The 14,127-nt window shown below is 53.7% G+C and overlaps 1 long non-coding RNA gene and 3 other non-coding genes across 5 annotated transcripts; all 4 read right to left on the bottom strand.

Annotated features, from left to right (window-relative positions):
• Positions 1-80: 80 nt before the first annotated feature.
• On the bottom strand, positions 81-271 carry LOC125927726 (U2 spliceosomal RNA). The gene has a single exon (XR_007459413.1). It is a non-coding gene; the product is annotated as a U2 spliceosomal RNA (small nuclear RNA).
• A 762-nt stretch (positions 272-1,033) lies between these two features.
• LOC125926603 (uncharacterized) lies at positions 1,034-11,574 on the bottom strand. Of its 2 annotated transcripts, XR_007459119.1 has the most exons (4): positions 11,026-11,574; positions 3,973-4,094; positions 2,254-2,455; positions 1,034-1,160 (listed from the first exon to the last, which is right to left on the bottom strand). It is a non-coding gene; the product is annotated as an uncharacterized LOC125926603 (long non-coding RNA). The 2 variants fall into 2 exon arrangements; XR_007459118.1 differs by lacking the exon at positions 2,254-2,455 and having other exon boundaries at positions 11,026-11,315.
• LOC125927714 (U2 spliceosomal RNA) lies at positions 5,472-5,662 on the bottom strand. The gene has a single exon (XR_007459404.1). It is a non-coding gene; the product is annotated as a U2 spliceosomal RNA (small nuclear RNA).
• On the bottom strand, positions 10,788-10,970 carry LOC125927757 (U2 spliceosomal RNA). Its single transcript, XR_007459441.1, has one exon. It is a non-coding gene; the product is annotated as a U2 spliceosomal RNA (small nuclear RNA).
• Positions 11,575-14,127: the final 2,553 nt, after the last annotated feature.

The raw sequence follows: 14,127 nt of genomic DNA, 5'->3' as shown, positions 1-14,127 counted from the left end.
AACAGAACCGGAGAAGCGAAACCAGGAAAAAAACGACCGTGAGGACTAATCTTTGACAACATTCGAGTGTTTCCTCCCAGAGGAGGTGCACCGTTCCTGGAAGTACTGCAATACCAGGTCGATGCGCGGAGTGGACGAAGCAAGCTCCTACTCCATCTCCCGGCTCCAAAAATCCATTTAATATATTGTCCTCGGATAGAGGACGTATCAGATATTAAACTGATAAGAACAGATACTACACTTGATCTTAGCCAAAAGGCCGAGAAGCGATAACCGTAACCTCCCCCAGCACATCAACACCCTCCCTCTCACTCCTCCTTTGCGTCACGGTGAGAAAAGTCACCCTCAAACGAAGGCTCACCCTCTTTCCTCAGACTGGACAGTGTGTCATCGTCACAACTCCTAAGACATACTCAGTTTATCAGATCGCTTAACTTGTTCGGGGCTTTCACGCTTTTTATTGTTTTGCTCCCATAGCTCGCGAGAGAAACAGCCACTTTAATTTGCATGTCCCGCCCACACACGCGCCGTTTCCTGGTTTCCTGCCGTCAGCGCCGGCTCGCGCTCGCTCGCTCGCTCTCTCGCTCTCCCTCTCTCCCTCTCTCTCTCTCTCTCTCTCTCTCTCTCTCTCTCGCCTTGAAAGGGAAACGCGCCTGTAGCGGGAAAGCTGCCTCAAGTCTCATTTCCTTGGAGAAAGCCCAGAACGAGACAAATAGCTTTGTGAGGTTTTTCTTGGCAGCATTTTTCTTTTCTTAAATTTCTTTTCGCACGTACAGCAACGTTGAAAGATTTCTACCGTGAGCACCCACCACCTAACATCATGGATCTGTTGTGTACTGTACATACATACACCGACACAGATGCAGATACATATATATCCATCCCTCTACCCTTTTACTAAGCTGTCTTGCTCTAGGAGTTATGAGATCAACAACCTTTTCTCTTTTTTGAATTCCTAGTTTCTCTTTTGAGCAGTTCTATTTGTAAATAGTGGTATTTCATGACTTGTATTCTCATTTACAGGCCTTCCAACGGGGGGGGGGGGAACTTTGCTTGTTAGAATAAAACGCATTCCACGTCGCAGTTCCCATATGGGTCCATCGGTGGACCCTCTTAATAACTTGTCAACGCCATCCAGCCAAAGACCACCAGGAACACACCTGTAATGAAAAGGGTTGGGTTACCGCTTGCTGCAAAGTGAGAAGGAAACCGCGGGGCGCCTCAGTGAGAGGGTGTCAGGAATGGCTCATTATATACGGGATGTAGGCTTGCATTAGGGGGCTTGGGGAAGGTTTGAGTGAGCGAGGCCTTCCTTTGGGATGCGAAGGGTGGCGGAATTGCCCCCCTCCCCCGCCGCCCGCCAATATGCCACTTTGGCGTAAGGATTATTTTGAGCTGAAACAGGAGGAAAAAACTCTTCCCTCCCCCGATTTGCCTAAAATCAGGACATAAAGGTATACAGGAGTTAATTACGGACAACCCTGGATCCTTAGCCCAGAGACTGGCACCAGAGACTCTACCTAACAAATTTTACTGCCCAGCCCTTATCTTCCACTATTTCCCCATATAGTTACCATCCCACAGTTGGCCAGCCTAGAAACTCAAAGCCCTTTTACTTTTTGTCACTTTTCTGAAAATTTATTATTTTTTTGTTTCTGTTTGTTTTGTTTTTAAAGATTCTTTATTTGTATATTTTATTTTCAGAGAGAGAGAGAGACGGAGAGAGAGAGCACACACACACAGGAGGCGGGGGGAGGGGGGGGGGAGAGAGAGAGAGAGAGAGAGAGAGAGAGAGAGAGAATCCCCAGGAGGCTCTGTGCTGCCGGCCAGTGCAGAGCCCGACTCGGGGCTCGATCTCATGAACCATGAGACCATGACCTGAGCAGAAATCATGGGTCAGACACTTAACCGACTGAGTCACGCAGGCGCCCCTGTTTTGTTTTAAGCGGCTATGTAAGCCCAAGTTCCAGCCACCCCATTGGGTTATTCATCCCTTTCTCCTGTGTATATATGAGATACGTACACTAATACACTTCTGTTTCTTTTTCTCTTTTTGATGCCCCAGCCATCCTCCCCTTCCCACCACCCCAAGAACCTTGAAGGGGAGAAGGACAAAGATTCCCCCCCTCCAGACAACACACACACACACACACACACACACACGCACACGCACGCACACACGCACACACTCTCCTACAGATGACCTCAGGCAGTGGGGGTAATTCAGTGATTGGGTAGCTGAATACATCTTACCTAGGAGAAAGGAAGAATAGAGCGAGGCCAAAACTGCGACTGGGAAAGTAGCAGCAGTTACTCATATTAGCTAGGATAGGGGGTGTTTGGTCAGCTTTGTTGTTTGGACAATATTCTTCTTTTTTCTTGTCTCAGTTCGGAGGCGACTACGGAGTGGCCTTGTTTCTGTCTTGATTCATCACGGTCACAGAGTGACCTTAATCTGTTGATGTTGAAAATAAATAAAGGAGGGGCGCCTGGGTGGCTCAGTCGGTTGGGCGTCCGACTTCGGCTCAGGTCATGATCTCACGTTCTGTGAGTTCGAGCCCCGCGTCAGGCTCTGTGCTGACAGCTCAGAGCCTGGGGCCTGTTTCAGATTCTGTGTTCTCCCTCTTTTTCTGACCCTCCCCCATTCATGGTCTGTCTCTATCTCAAAAATGAATAAATAAAGGTTAAAAAAAAAAAAAGAAAGAAAGAAAATAAAGGAGAGCTCAGTTAAAATGGAGTCGGGAAGCACTGGAAAGGGGAGCTCTCAAGCATGTACCACTCCTTGCAGCCTGCCTAACCTTAGCGGGAAGAAGGAAGACAAAAATTTATTCTGACAAGGGAGACCCTTTTCACATAGGAAGCTTATCTCCTGCCTTTAAGAAAAAGAAGGAAGAGCCCTCGTTGCACCCCAGCCAACAAGGCACTAACCCCCGCTTGCAGCTAATGAGAAACCGCCAGGACCTCAAACTCCTGTTCTTCTCCAGGGAACTGTTGTTCAAAACAAGCCTCCCCAGCTTCCTCCTAAAACGTAAACAAAGGCTGACCTTCCTTTTGCCTCTTTGGACTTGTCTGCAGTTCACCACAGCCTGCAGGTCCGTAATCGCAATTCCTCTGCTATTCCCGAATAGCTAGTAAAATAGGTTTTTTTTGCTAGTAAAATAACGGGCTGTTTTATTTTTCAGATTGCCGCCACTGTTGTGTGAAACTGTTTACGTTCCACGGGAGACCCCCACAGCCTAGCTGTGAGTGTCAGGCCAGCTTCTGCGGCTGCTTTTCTCTCTGTCTCCAAACCGAAGACACATCGCGGGGTCTTAGCAATCTTATTCTCCCTGTAATCTCAAAACAACGAAACAATTTGCTATTTCATCATCCTGGGGGTATTTTTGCCTGAAGTTATTCCTCGATCCCCAACTAGGACGGAGAAATCTACAAGGCTAAGGAAATGGAATCCCTCAGAGCGGTGAGGCGGCAGTGAAACACGTCACCAGAGTGGCACCCACCATCCCTCAGTTTTCTCCCTGCCTTGTTGCAATTAAAAACAAAGTATCGAATCATCTTTCCAGAAGGTACACAAGCAGATGGGAGACACTATCCTGGCAGTCTGAATTTTGCTTTTGTTGAATGTCATCGAGAATTTGGAAATTTTCACCTTTCCACCCATAATATGGGCAAAGAAAAGAACTCTGACACGAGTAGATGAATGATTAGACTCTGACTAGATGAACCAGAAGATGAAAGCAAAGGACTGGTCTCTAATGAGGAGGGTGAAAGGGATCAACATGAGTGAAATCTCCGACCCCACGTCTTCAAATGACAATATCCTAGATGAATTTTCTCAAACTCCAGACTCTGCAGGTCAACAGAATTGCAAGCCACCGAGGGTTAAAAACATAAAAAATAAAAATGAAAAAAACCTTCGACTGTTGTGTTTTGACGGTGCAAGAAGAACCAGAAGTAGTGATAAGGCCGAACCTGTTGGAGATGTATTGGAAATACTGGAGAAGCAATATTTCACAGGCCCGGTAGGACAGCCAATGAGCAGTCCGTTGCATTTGGAGGATGTCGCCGGATTCGGATATTTAGACCTTCAAAACCTGGAAAGTATGAAGAATGTGAGTTTTGTTGTGTTTAATTAAACTCGTGTCAATTTTAAATAAAGCAGTTTCCCACAGTGCTTTTTGAGCTGTCAGCACAGAGCCCGACGCGGGGCTCGAACTCACAAACCAAGAGATCATGACCTGAGCCAAAGTCCGACGCTTAAGCGACTGAGCCACCCAGCTGCCCCCTCCCCCAATGCTTTTATTTTTCCTTCTCCTGAAAGGGCCTCTTGGGGCCTGGGTAACAAATGTGTTGAGGTCTATCTAGTTTCCTCCCCGGCACACTGAGAGTTTAGGTGAGCCAGATCAGCCCGGTGCTATGGTTTTCGCCGGCTACATTCAGTGGCACAGGTGGCACCAAGAACGTGTCAAGGACCTGAGGGTATGTGCAAGGAAATGAATCCGGGTCAATAGGGAGGCAAGGACATTGAGGGATCCGGGGTAGGGGTGAGGGTGTAGGTGTGAAGGAACAGAGAAAAGTGTCAGGTGTCAAAGGGCAGAGGAAGGGCAGAAGGCGATGGGAGAGTGTGATGCGGGATGGGGACACGGTTAGAGCAATTGGGAATGACAAAATCTAGCGGGCGGACGAGGGGGATAGATTCAGCCGCAGTGGAGAAACTGAGAGGCCAGGCGGGGTGTTGGGAAGGAATCGCCCGTGTTGACTGTTGAAACTCACCAGGAATGACAGAAGTGTCTCAGAGAGAGACAGCCAGGAGCTAAACTTTCAAAAGCGAAATGAGGTGCAGCTGGACACAAAGCACAAGGACAGGCATAGGCGGCCGGGGGGGGCGGGGGGGGGGGGCGTGTACAACATAAACGGCCGGGCGCGGGGAGAAGGGCAAAGCTCTTTGAGAGATAAAGTGGAGCAAGACTCCCGGAAACGAAAAATGGAAGGTTTAGAAGAGCTGGCCACCACCGGGAATCAGACTACGTACGAGTGCAAATTTCCGGAGAAAGGTAAAAAATCGGAAAACGGTAGCGGGAAGCGGTTGAAGAAAAAAAAGGCTGCACCCCGGGGCGAAACCGGAAAAGGGGGGGGGGGGAAATGGGACGAAAAAAAGACCGGCAGGGGAAAAAAGTGCCGGAGGTGAGGAACATGAAATTACGGAGAGCAGACAAAACCTAGCGCGCTGAACTAACGCGAAAACAATGACCCTCACAGGCATTTCGGCCCCAGCGAACCGATCCTGCCGCCAAAGCAAAACCCCGACTAGGCCCCCCCCAAAAGGGAAAAAAAAAAAAAAAAAGGCGCGACGGGCGAGCAGGATAGACAGCACCCATCGAAACAGAAACACAGAGAGGAGGAAAAAAAAAAAAAAAACACACCTCGCAAACCCAGCTCTAAGTCTGCTTTTAGAAACCCTGTGAAAGGAAGGGAGGTGCACCGTTCCCGGAAGTACTGCAATACCGGGTCGATGCGCGGAGTGGACGGAGCAAGCTCCTATTCCATCTCCCAGCTCCAAAAATCCATTTAATATATTGTCCTCGGATAGAGGACGTATCAGATATTAAACTGATAAGAACAGATACTACACTTGATCTTAGCCAAAAGGCCGAGAAGCGATAGCGGCCTGCTCCTCCCTCTCCAGTACCGTTCTCCCATCATCCATATTCAACTCATGGTGAGAACCCTAACGCTCACTCCTTTTCTGATATCCTTTGCGTCATCGACAGGACCATCGATAATCACTAGAATACTTTTGTGCACATTTTTTTCGTTCTCCACATTCTGAAGGGGAAATCCCGTATCCCTGGTTGGCCCGTCCTTACCGCGCCGCACAGCCATTTCTAATCTGCATGATGCCCCGCCTTTTGTTCCCTGAGGAGGCGCGGCCGCCGCGGCCCGACTCCACCCTCCCCACCGCCTCTGCGCGCCGCGAGCCCAAACCCAACTGGGGGCCCACCTCCCAGCGTGCACACACCTCGCGCAAAGACCCGGGAGGAGGGGCGGCTGGCGGGGACTGCAAAGGGACAGCCAACACGGCTGCAGATCCCGGGGCTTCCGGGAGCCCGTGAAGGCAAGACCTTGCTTTTGGCCGCTGCTCTGCCCGCCCCGCCCCGCACACTCAACCACCGTTCAGTGAATGACATCCTGCCTCTTACACGCCCAGCCAGTGCCCCGCGCGTCGCGATGCTGACGGCTCTTCAGCAGCACGCCCACCCCCCACCCCCACCCCCCCGCTCGCGTCCGCGTCCTTCGGGCCGTCTTCCGCCCCAGAGTCCGAGCCCCAGGCTGGTTCCCTCGCGAGAAGGGGATGTCCTCCTGGATTACTTTCATTGGGATGGAACAGTTCCCGTCGCGAATCAATAACTTGGCGTTTCCGTCTCCTCGGCGTGATTCACTCCCGCGGAGTTTGCTCAGATACACACGCACGGACCCAAGTGCCTGCAAACTGCGCTCTGTGGACGCCAGTCGTATGCCCTTGTGTCCTCGCCGTGAGTGCGGTGTGGTCACGGTCCTGCCACTCTTGCCGCAAGGGGGCCTTGAATTTCGGGGGAGCAGGGACAGTGACTGCAGGAGCACGGCGGACGTTTTCAGGCAGCGCCTGCTTCCCCAGTCCCGCCAGCAACTCCGCGTGGCATCAAAGTGGGGATTGCTTGGGGGGGGGGGGGGGGGGAGGGCGGGGGGACAGGGGAGCAGGGGGAGGGGACGATCTTACAGGTGAAAATGGTACCTCAGCATGGTTTTGACTTGTACTTCTCTAATCATGGGTAAGAAGATAAGGCTGAGTGTTCTCTCCTGTGTTTGAGAGCCCTGAACTCTCTCTGTTCAGGGACTTCGGCCCTTTTACTTGCTAGGTTAACTGGTCGGGCTTTATCATAAGGGCTTGTATCGGCAATTTACAGATTAAGGCCCTTTGTATGTAATACAAGCAGTGAATATTTTCTTCTGTTGGCCATCTGTCTTTTGAGGATTTCATCTCCTTGAGGTTCCACTGAAAGTTATATTTTAGAGGCGCCTGGCTGGCCACTCTTGACCTGGAGGGGTCGTGAGTCCCAGCCCCACGTTTAGGCGTAGACATTATCTAAAACATAGGGGCGCCTGGGTGGTTCAGTCAGTTGAGCCTCGAGCCTCTGACTTCGTTCAGCTCAGGTCAGGATCTCAGGTCAGGGTTTGTGGGTTTCAGCCCCACATCCGGCTCTGTACTGACAGCTCAGAGCCTGGAGTCTGCTTTGGATTCTGTGTCTCCCTCTCTATCTGCCCCCTCCACTGCTCGCGCTCTGTCTCTCTCGCTCTCAAAAATAAACAAATAAATATCACAAACTATTTCTTAATTTAAAAAGCCATTACATTAACAAACAACCTTTAAAAAGTTATTTTTTCTATCATCCTATTCATCGTTTAAAAAAAATAGCTTTCAGATGTTTTTCAGATGAGGTTATAAAATAATTTCCTACATCTTCCCTTAGGTCTTTTTCTTCTTTCTCCACAGCTAAATCTTTGAGCCATTTGGTATCTACTCGGCAGTACAGTGCAAAGGAATGTATTTTTCCTTCACAACTTTGAGATGCCACCTTGGATCCTAAACTGTACCACGTGTACATTTTTGTAACACTCCTGGATCTTTCTTCCTCTCTCTCTCTCTTTCCTTCTTCTTTTTCTAAATGTTTATTTTTGAGAGAGAACGCGAGCGGGGGAAGGGCAGAGGGCGGGGGGGGGGGGGGGGGGGGGGGCAGAGGATCCGAAGCAGGCTCTGTGCTGACAGCAGCGAGCCCGATGCGGGGCTGGAACTCACCAACCGTGAGATCATGACCTGAGCTGCGAAGTCCCCCTCTCAACCAACTGGGCCACCCATGTGCCCCCTCCCCCCTTTTTAAAGATGTTATTGTTGAGTAATCTCTTCCATGCTCTACCGACTGAGCCAGCCAGGCCACACCACCACCACCCCCCCACCCCACCCCGCCTTCGATTTTTCTTTAAAAAGTAGCAGAACATGGGGCGCCTGGGTGGCTCAGTCGGTTAAGCAGCCGACTTCGGCTCAGGTCATGATCTCGCGGTCTGTGAGTTGGAGCCCCGCGTCGGGCTCTGTGCTGACAGCTCAGGGCCTGGAGCCTGTTTTGGATTCTGTGTCTCCCACTCTCTGACCCTCCCCCGTTCATGCTCTGTCTCTCTCTGTCTCAAAAATAAATAAACGTTAAAAAAAAATTTTTTTTTTAAATAAAAAGTAGCAGAACAGGGGTGCCTGGACAGCTCAGTCGGTAGAGCATGAGACTCTTGATCTCAAGGCCATGAGTTCAAGCCCTGCAGGGGACATAGAACTTACTTAAAAAATAAAGTAGCGGAACACATTGACCTAACCACGTTTGATTCTTTGCGTCCACGGGATTGACCCATCCTTTCCATGTGGATGATGGTTGGGCACCCATCAGACAGAGCCCAACTCCGGGACGTGACTGTGATCCTATTCCTGCCCCCTAGGCATTCATGGTGGGGGTGAGGGGGTGCGTGGTCACTTGTATGGAGAATCCTCCTCAAGAAAATGGATGCCCCATTCGGAAAGCGACAGGCACTACAGAGTGGACGGACCCTCGGAGAGAGCAGGAGGCCCAGTGACAAAGCTCTTGTCTTTTTACCCTGGGGAAATGGATCTGCCCAGGAGGACAAAACCACCCGCACTCTGGGCCTCCTGCCATCACCAGCGGTTCCAACTTAAGGAATAGTCATTAATCACCTTCAACTCCACGACCCACCGGGGCGGTGCTTGGTCCTGGGAAGTAGAGAGAAACCAGACACCGTTCCTGCCTCCTCGATGCCCCAACCAGGGAGCATCCGGGCCAGGACCAGGATAAGACACCTGCCCAAATGGCCACAACACCAGGTTCCATGCGGAGGGGACTGTGAGAGATGAACACATGGTTGTGGCCCCCACCTGGCTGTGTGACTCCCTTGAGGCCCAAGGCCTCTCCCGTTTGGCTCTGCGTCCCTATGGGAAGCATGCGATACATATTCAATAAAGGAGAAGGTGGGATGGAACACAAAGCCAGCTGAATCAGGAAGGCCTGCCTGACGTCTTGGCGGGAGGGGGGGCGGTTGCGGGGGGGGGGGGGGGGGGTGGCCTAAAGAACAAGTCAGAGTGCCCATGCAAGTCAGAATTTCAGGGCACATGAGGGGGGAACCCGGGCATTGCAGTCTGACCAAGAGCGGGGGCAGGGGAGCGATTGGAGAATGAGGGGACCAGTTTGTATCCCACTGACCTGCCCAGCCACCTTGAAGGTACGATCTGGGCCTCAAAACTGGGGACCCTTGCTTCTGGTGGGCTCCTCCCTATCATCATGCCCCCACCCCCATGTCCCCGTCCTTCACAGACTCATTCATATCTCAAAGTCAGCCAGCAGGTTCAGCTTCTCACAGGAACCTGCCCGTACCCCTTCCCCTTCCCTTTCTTCCTCCACCTTGTCCCCACCGGCCGGCCTGGCCCTGCCCCCACTCCACCCCCCAACCCCTCACCCCCCAACCCCTCACCCCCCAACCCCCCACCCCCGCCCCTGCCCTTGCTCAGGCTGGAACCCTCCTTATCACATCAGATCAAGACGGCCATCAAACTCTGATCCAAGGGATGTTTGTTGAGTATCCACCGTGGAAGGCACGGTTTCATGGGCACCGTGCCCGCAGAAGGCGGCTGCCCACCCCCATTTCACAGAGGGGAAAGCAGCTTGCAGCAGGTCATAGAGAGTCTGACTTCCTTTGGATCTTTGACTGCAGACAGCTTTTAAGTCTCGCCACTCCCTCCTCTCTTCCTGCCCTCCCTCCGGTCGATCTGACAAAAAGCCTTACCCCAGACCCTCCATTCACCACCATAATAAACACACCAACCCAGGCTCCTTCCTTTGCTCTCAAGCAAAGATTTTTGAATCTGCCCGGGAGCCACCCTGCTCTCCCTGGAAAGCTTCACTATGTGAGCTGTAAACCTTTTCATACCCTCGTGAGTAGTGTCATCAGTCTCCACATCTAAGAGGAAATGCGGGGGGGGGGGGGGGGGGGGGGGGGGGGGGCGGTGAGGAGATGGTCCTGCGTCTCCAACGGAGACATTGGAAATCGAGCCACATGGGCGTGGGCGTGAAGTATTTCTCCCCAAAAGTGTGGGTCACCAAGCCGTGGGCCTGGGCCCACGCCCAGGGGCGGGGCATACGAAGAAAAAAAAAGCACTTCAGAGGCAGCAAACAGGCACGGTCTTGAGCAGAGAAGTAAGAAAGTTTCAGGAGACCGGGGGCGGCGGAAAGGTGGGGAAAGGGGGTCGGCGCGTGTGACCCAGAGAAGAAGCCAGAGAGGCACGAAAGGGGAACGCCACTCGGCCGCAGAGCCCGATGACCGGAGGCATGGACGGGGGCTGACCCCAGGCGGCGGACGCCGAGCGGCGGCACGCGCCCGTGCCAGGGGTACTAGAGCCCAGCGTCGGGCTTCTTCCCCCCGGCTAGGAGTAATAAGACCATAAGGTCTCCGACCGGTCCCACAAACGGGGAAACTGCAAGGCTACAACTTCAGGAACCAAAACGCGGGGCGGGGAAGAAGAGAAAGCACAGAAGAAGAAGAAGAAAAAAAAAAAAAAACAAAAAAGGAGCCGAAAGGAAGGAAAAAAAAAAAAAACAAAAACAAAACAAAACAGCGCAACACACGAGCCGACAAAGAACAAGCACTAGATTCCACCTGTAGTTCACAACTCTCCAGTCCCCCTCGCGCCCCGAGGCGGGGGAAAGCGCGCACGGATTCTGGTAATACTGACGCACGAAATGGACGGAGCGAGCCCTTGGTCCCACTTCTCAGCCCCAATAAGCCCATTTAGTATGCCGTCCTCGACTAGAGAATGTATCAGATACCGAAGGCGAGAAGGACAGGTACTACACTTGACCTTAGCCAAGAGCCTGAGAACCGTTACCGGCCGCTGCCTCCTCCCCGCTACCGCCCTGCAGTCATCCATATTGCGCTCACGGTGAGCCAGGTCACGCTCAGTCCACATTCTTGACTCACTATCCCGGGGTACGCGCCACACGCGGTGCAGTTGCAGTTGCCCCCCGCATTCCTGGTGAATTTTCGCGTCCCTTTCCGCTCCCTCCCGTCCTTCCCTAGCGGAGGACTCGCTAATTTGCGTGTCCCGCCCCACCCTGCCCCGGGCGGGGGGTGGGGGGTGGGGGGGAGCGTGTCACAACGGTCCCGCTCCGCCCCTGGCCCGGCCCGCCGGGTCCCCGGAACCCTTCCCGCCGCGGGCCCAGGGCAGGGGAGAGGGGCTGCGGGAGGAAGCCGTGGGACCGGAGCGGTCCGCGTGCTCCCGAGAAAGCCGCGGGGTAGGGTAGAACGCTGTGCGTCGGGGAGGGGAGCGTCCGTCCGGGGGCCCCAGGCGGGGCCCCGACCTTGGGCGGGCAGCGAACTGTGGCCGGGGCAGGAACCTGCGAGCGTGACTGTGAGCGGCCTCCGTCCTACTCACCTCCTCGCCAGCCTCCGGTGACTGAGACATCCCGCCTCGCCCCCTGTCCCCCGCCCCCGTCCCCGTCCCCGCCCTCGCCCCGGCGGGCGTCGGTTTCTTCCCTGGGTTAGTTCTTCTCGAAGTCTGCAGTTAGCTAGCTGTAAGGACCGTGAGACCAGCACGGTCGCCCCTCGATCTGATTGAGTCCTCGGTTCCGTCATCCCTGCGGGGAAACCATCCCGATCGATCGCAGCACTGCCGCGCGCCAGACTCACTGCCCTGCGTGCGGTCTTTCCCATCCGTTTGGATCCTCAGGACCCTGGAGCGAGTTGAAGTGGTTACCACCCTCACTTCACGGCTGTGATAACCGACATCAGAGAGGTTGAGAAACTTGTCCAGTGGGACGCAGACTGTAGGCAGCCGACCTGTGGGCCTCACCCTGTCCCAAGACACCGCCTGCCTCTGGACGTGGACCTTGGAGCAGGGAAGGACTGCTGGGCACGCGCGCGCGCACACACACACACACACACACGCGCGCGCGCGCGCACACACACACGTACACACACACACACACACACACACACACACACACAGGGACCGGCACGAGAGAGGCCGGTAACACGATGGTGACATCTGCGGTCACGGCCCTGCCCGACCCCGTCTTAGCTCTTGGCTCTGTGACTGTCTCCCGCCCTGAGTTTACCCTCTGTCCCGTGGGGGTGGGGGCGGGGGCGGGGATGATCTCTCCGTCAAGCGTTCTCCCGGAAGCGCGGGGTTGCTCGGGACCCTAAGCAAGTTACCTTCGTGACTGGTTAGCCTCTGAGGCCCTGTGTGGAAATGCCCGGCAGGAGTCCGCTGCTTGAGTAGCAAACAGCGTTTTTGCCAGTCACTTCTCTGGAAGCTTCGTCTCCTCGCTGAAGACCACGTCCTGATAGAGCCTAACCTAACCTAACGCCGGGGCCTGTTTTGAGCACTTTTCCCTCCCCACTCCCACCAGCCCCACTATGATACGGTATGGGAGTATGTCCTGGTCTGTACCCTGCCTCCCTTCCCACACCCTGCCCCGCCCCCTCGATACCCCAGCTCGGGACGACTGGGAAGATCCCACCTGGACCCCTCTTCCCACCTCTCTGGCGGCCCGTGCACTTAGCCCCGTGCCCAGCACCTAAATATTTGTTGAATGGATGAGCGAATGGATATGGATTCAACGAGGTAGATCTATCGACCAAGCAAGCTCACCCAGCCAGTGGCCCACGGCCATCCTGATGGCTCTTGGGGCCTCTCCAACACAAGACCTCTCTGCTTGGTTCCACGTTCTTCAGTTACTAGCCACTTTATGGTTTCCCAGCTGTTTTGACCCTCAAGACACTCCCATTCCTGGCAAAGGACCGTCTCCCGAGGAACCGAGTGCACCGATCGGCCTCTTGGGAGTTAACTGACTGCAGGGTAGCTGGAGTCAGTACCCCTGCCCCGCCGTGCCCCCCGTGGCCCGCACAAACCGACACACACGGGCGGTGGCGCCTGAAAAGCTACGGCTGGCACCAGCCTCACACAAGAGCCATGTACCTCCACCCAGCTGTTGCACCCTCCTGGTCCCTGGCGCTGTCGCCCCAAAAGCGTCTCCAGCCACGGGTCAGGGACGGGGATGGGGACTCTAGGAGCACCCCGAGAGTTCTCAAGCAGCGTCTGTGTCTGCAGCCTGGCAAACCCAGTAGCTCGTCAGACTCTCGGATTTTTACCAAGCGCTCAGGTTGTAAACTCTATCTCAGTACCGTTCTAGGTACGCATTTCTCTCTTTACGGTACCTCTTTGTTCATCTTTGCACCTCTGTATGTGAAAACCCACATTTGTCATCTTTCCCCTGAAGTGCGTGACTTTGCCCACGTTTCATCAGGTCGTTTTTTTCTTTTTTCCTTTTTGTCTTTAATGTTGATTATTATTATTTTTTTTAATTTTTGAGAGACACCGACCAGACAGAGACAGAGACAGCACGAGCGGGGGAGGGGCAGAGAGAGAGGGAGACACGGCATTGGGAGCAGGCTCCAGGCGCCGAGCTATCAGCACAGTGCCGGACGCGAACTCACAAGCCTCGAGATCATGACCTGAACTGAAGTTGGTGCTTAACCCACTGAACCACCCAGGTGCCCCCCCCCTTTTTTTTTCTGATCCCGTTCTGGCATCTCCTATATAATTTGGAGAAAAAACCCTGCCTGTGGTTTCGACTGGCAAATATTTATTCCCCTTTCCATTTTTGTTGTTGTTGTTTTGTTTCTGGATTGTTGTTTCGTTTGTTTTTTTTTTTAAAGTAGACTCCATGCCCAACGTGGGGCTTGAACGTGAGGCCCTGAGATTGCGAGTGGCATTCTCTACACACCGAGCCCGCCAGGCGTCAAAAATATTGTACAGACATGAGGGGTGCCTGGGTGGCTCAGTCGGTTAACCATCCGACTTCTGCTCTGGTCATGAACCCATGACCTCAAGGTCCCTGAGTTGGAACCCCGCCTGAGGCTCTGCACTGACATCTCGGAGCCTGGAACCTGCTTCAGATTCTGTGTCTCCCCGGGGCGCCTGGGTGGCTCAGTCGGTTAAGCCTCCGACTTCGGCTCAGGTCATGATCTCACACCTTGTGA

The sequence above is a fragment of the Panthera uncia genome, chromosome E1, assembly GCF_023721935.1.
Source record: "Panthera uncia isolate 11264 chromosome E1, Puncia_PCG_1.0, whole genome shotgun sequence".
Taxonomy (NCBI): Eukaryota; Metazoa; Chordata; class Mammalia; order Carnivora; family Felidae; genus Panthera; species Panthera uncia.
This window is presented reverse-complemented; position numbering and strand designations above follow the sequence as displayed.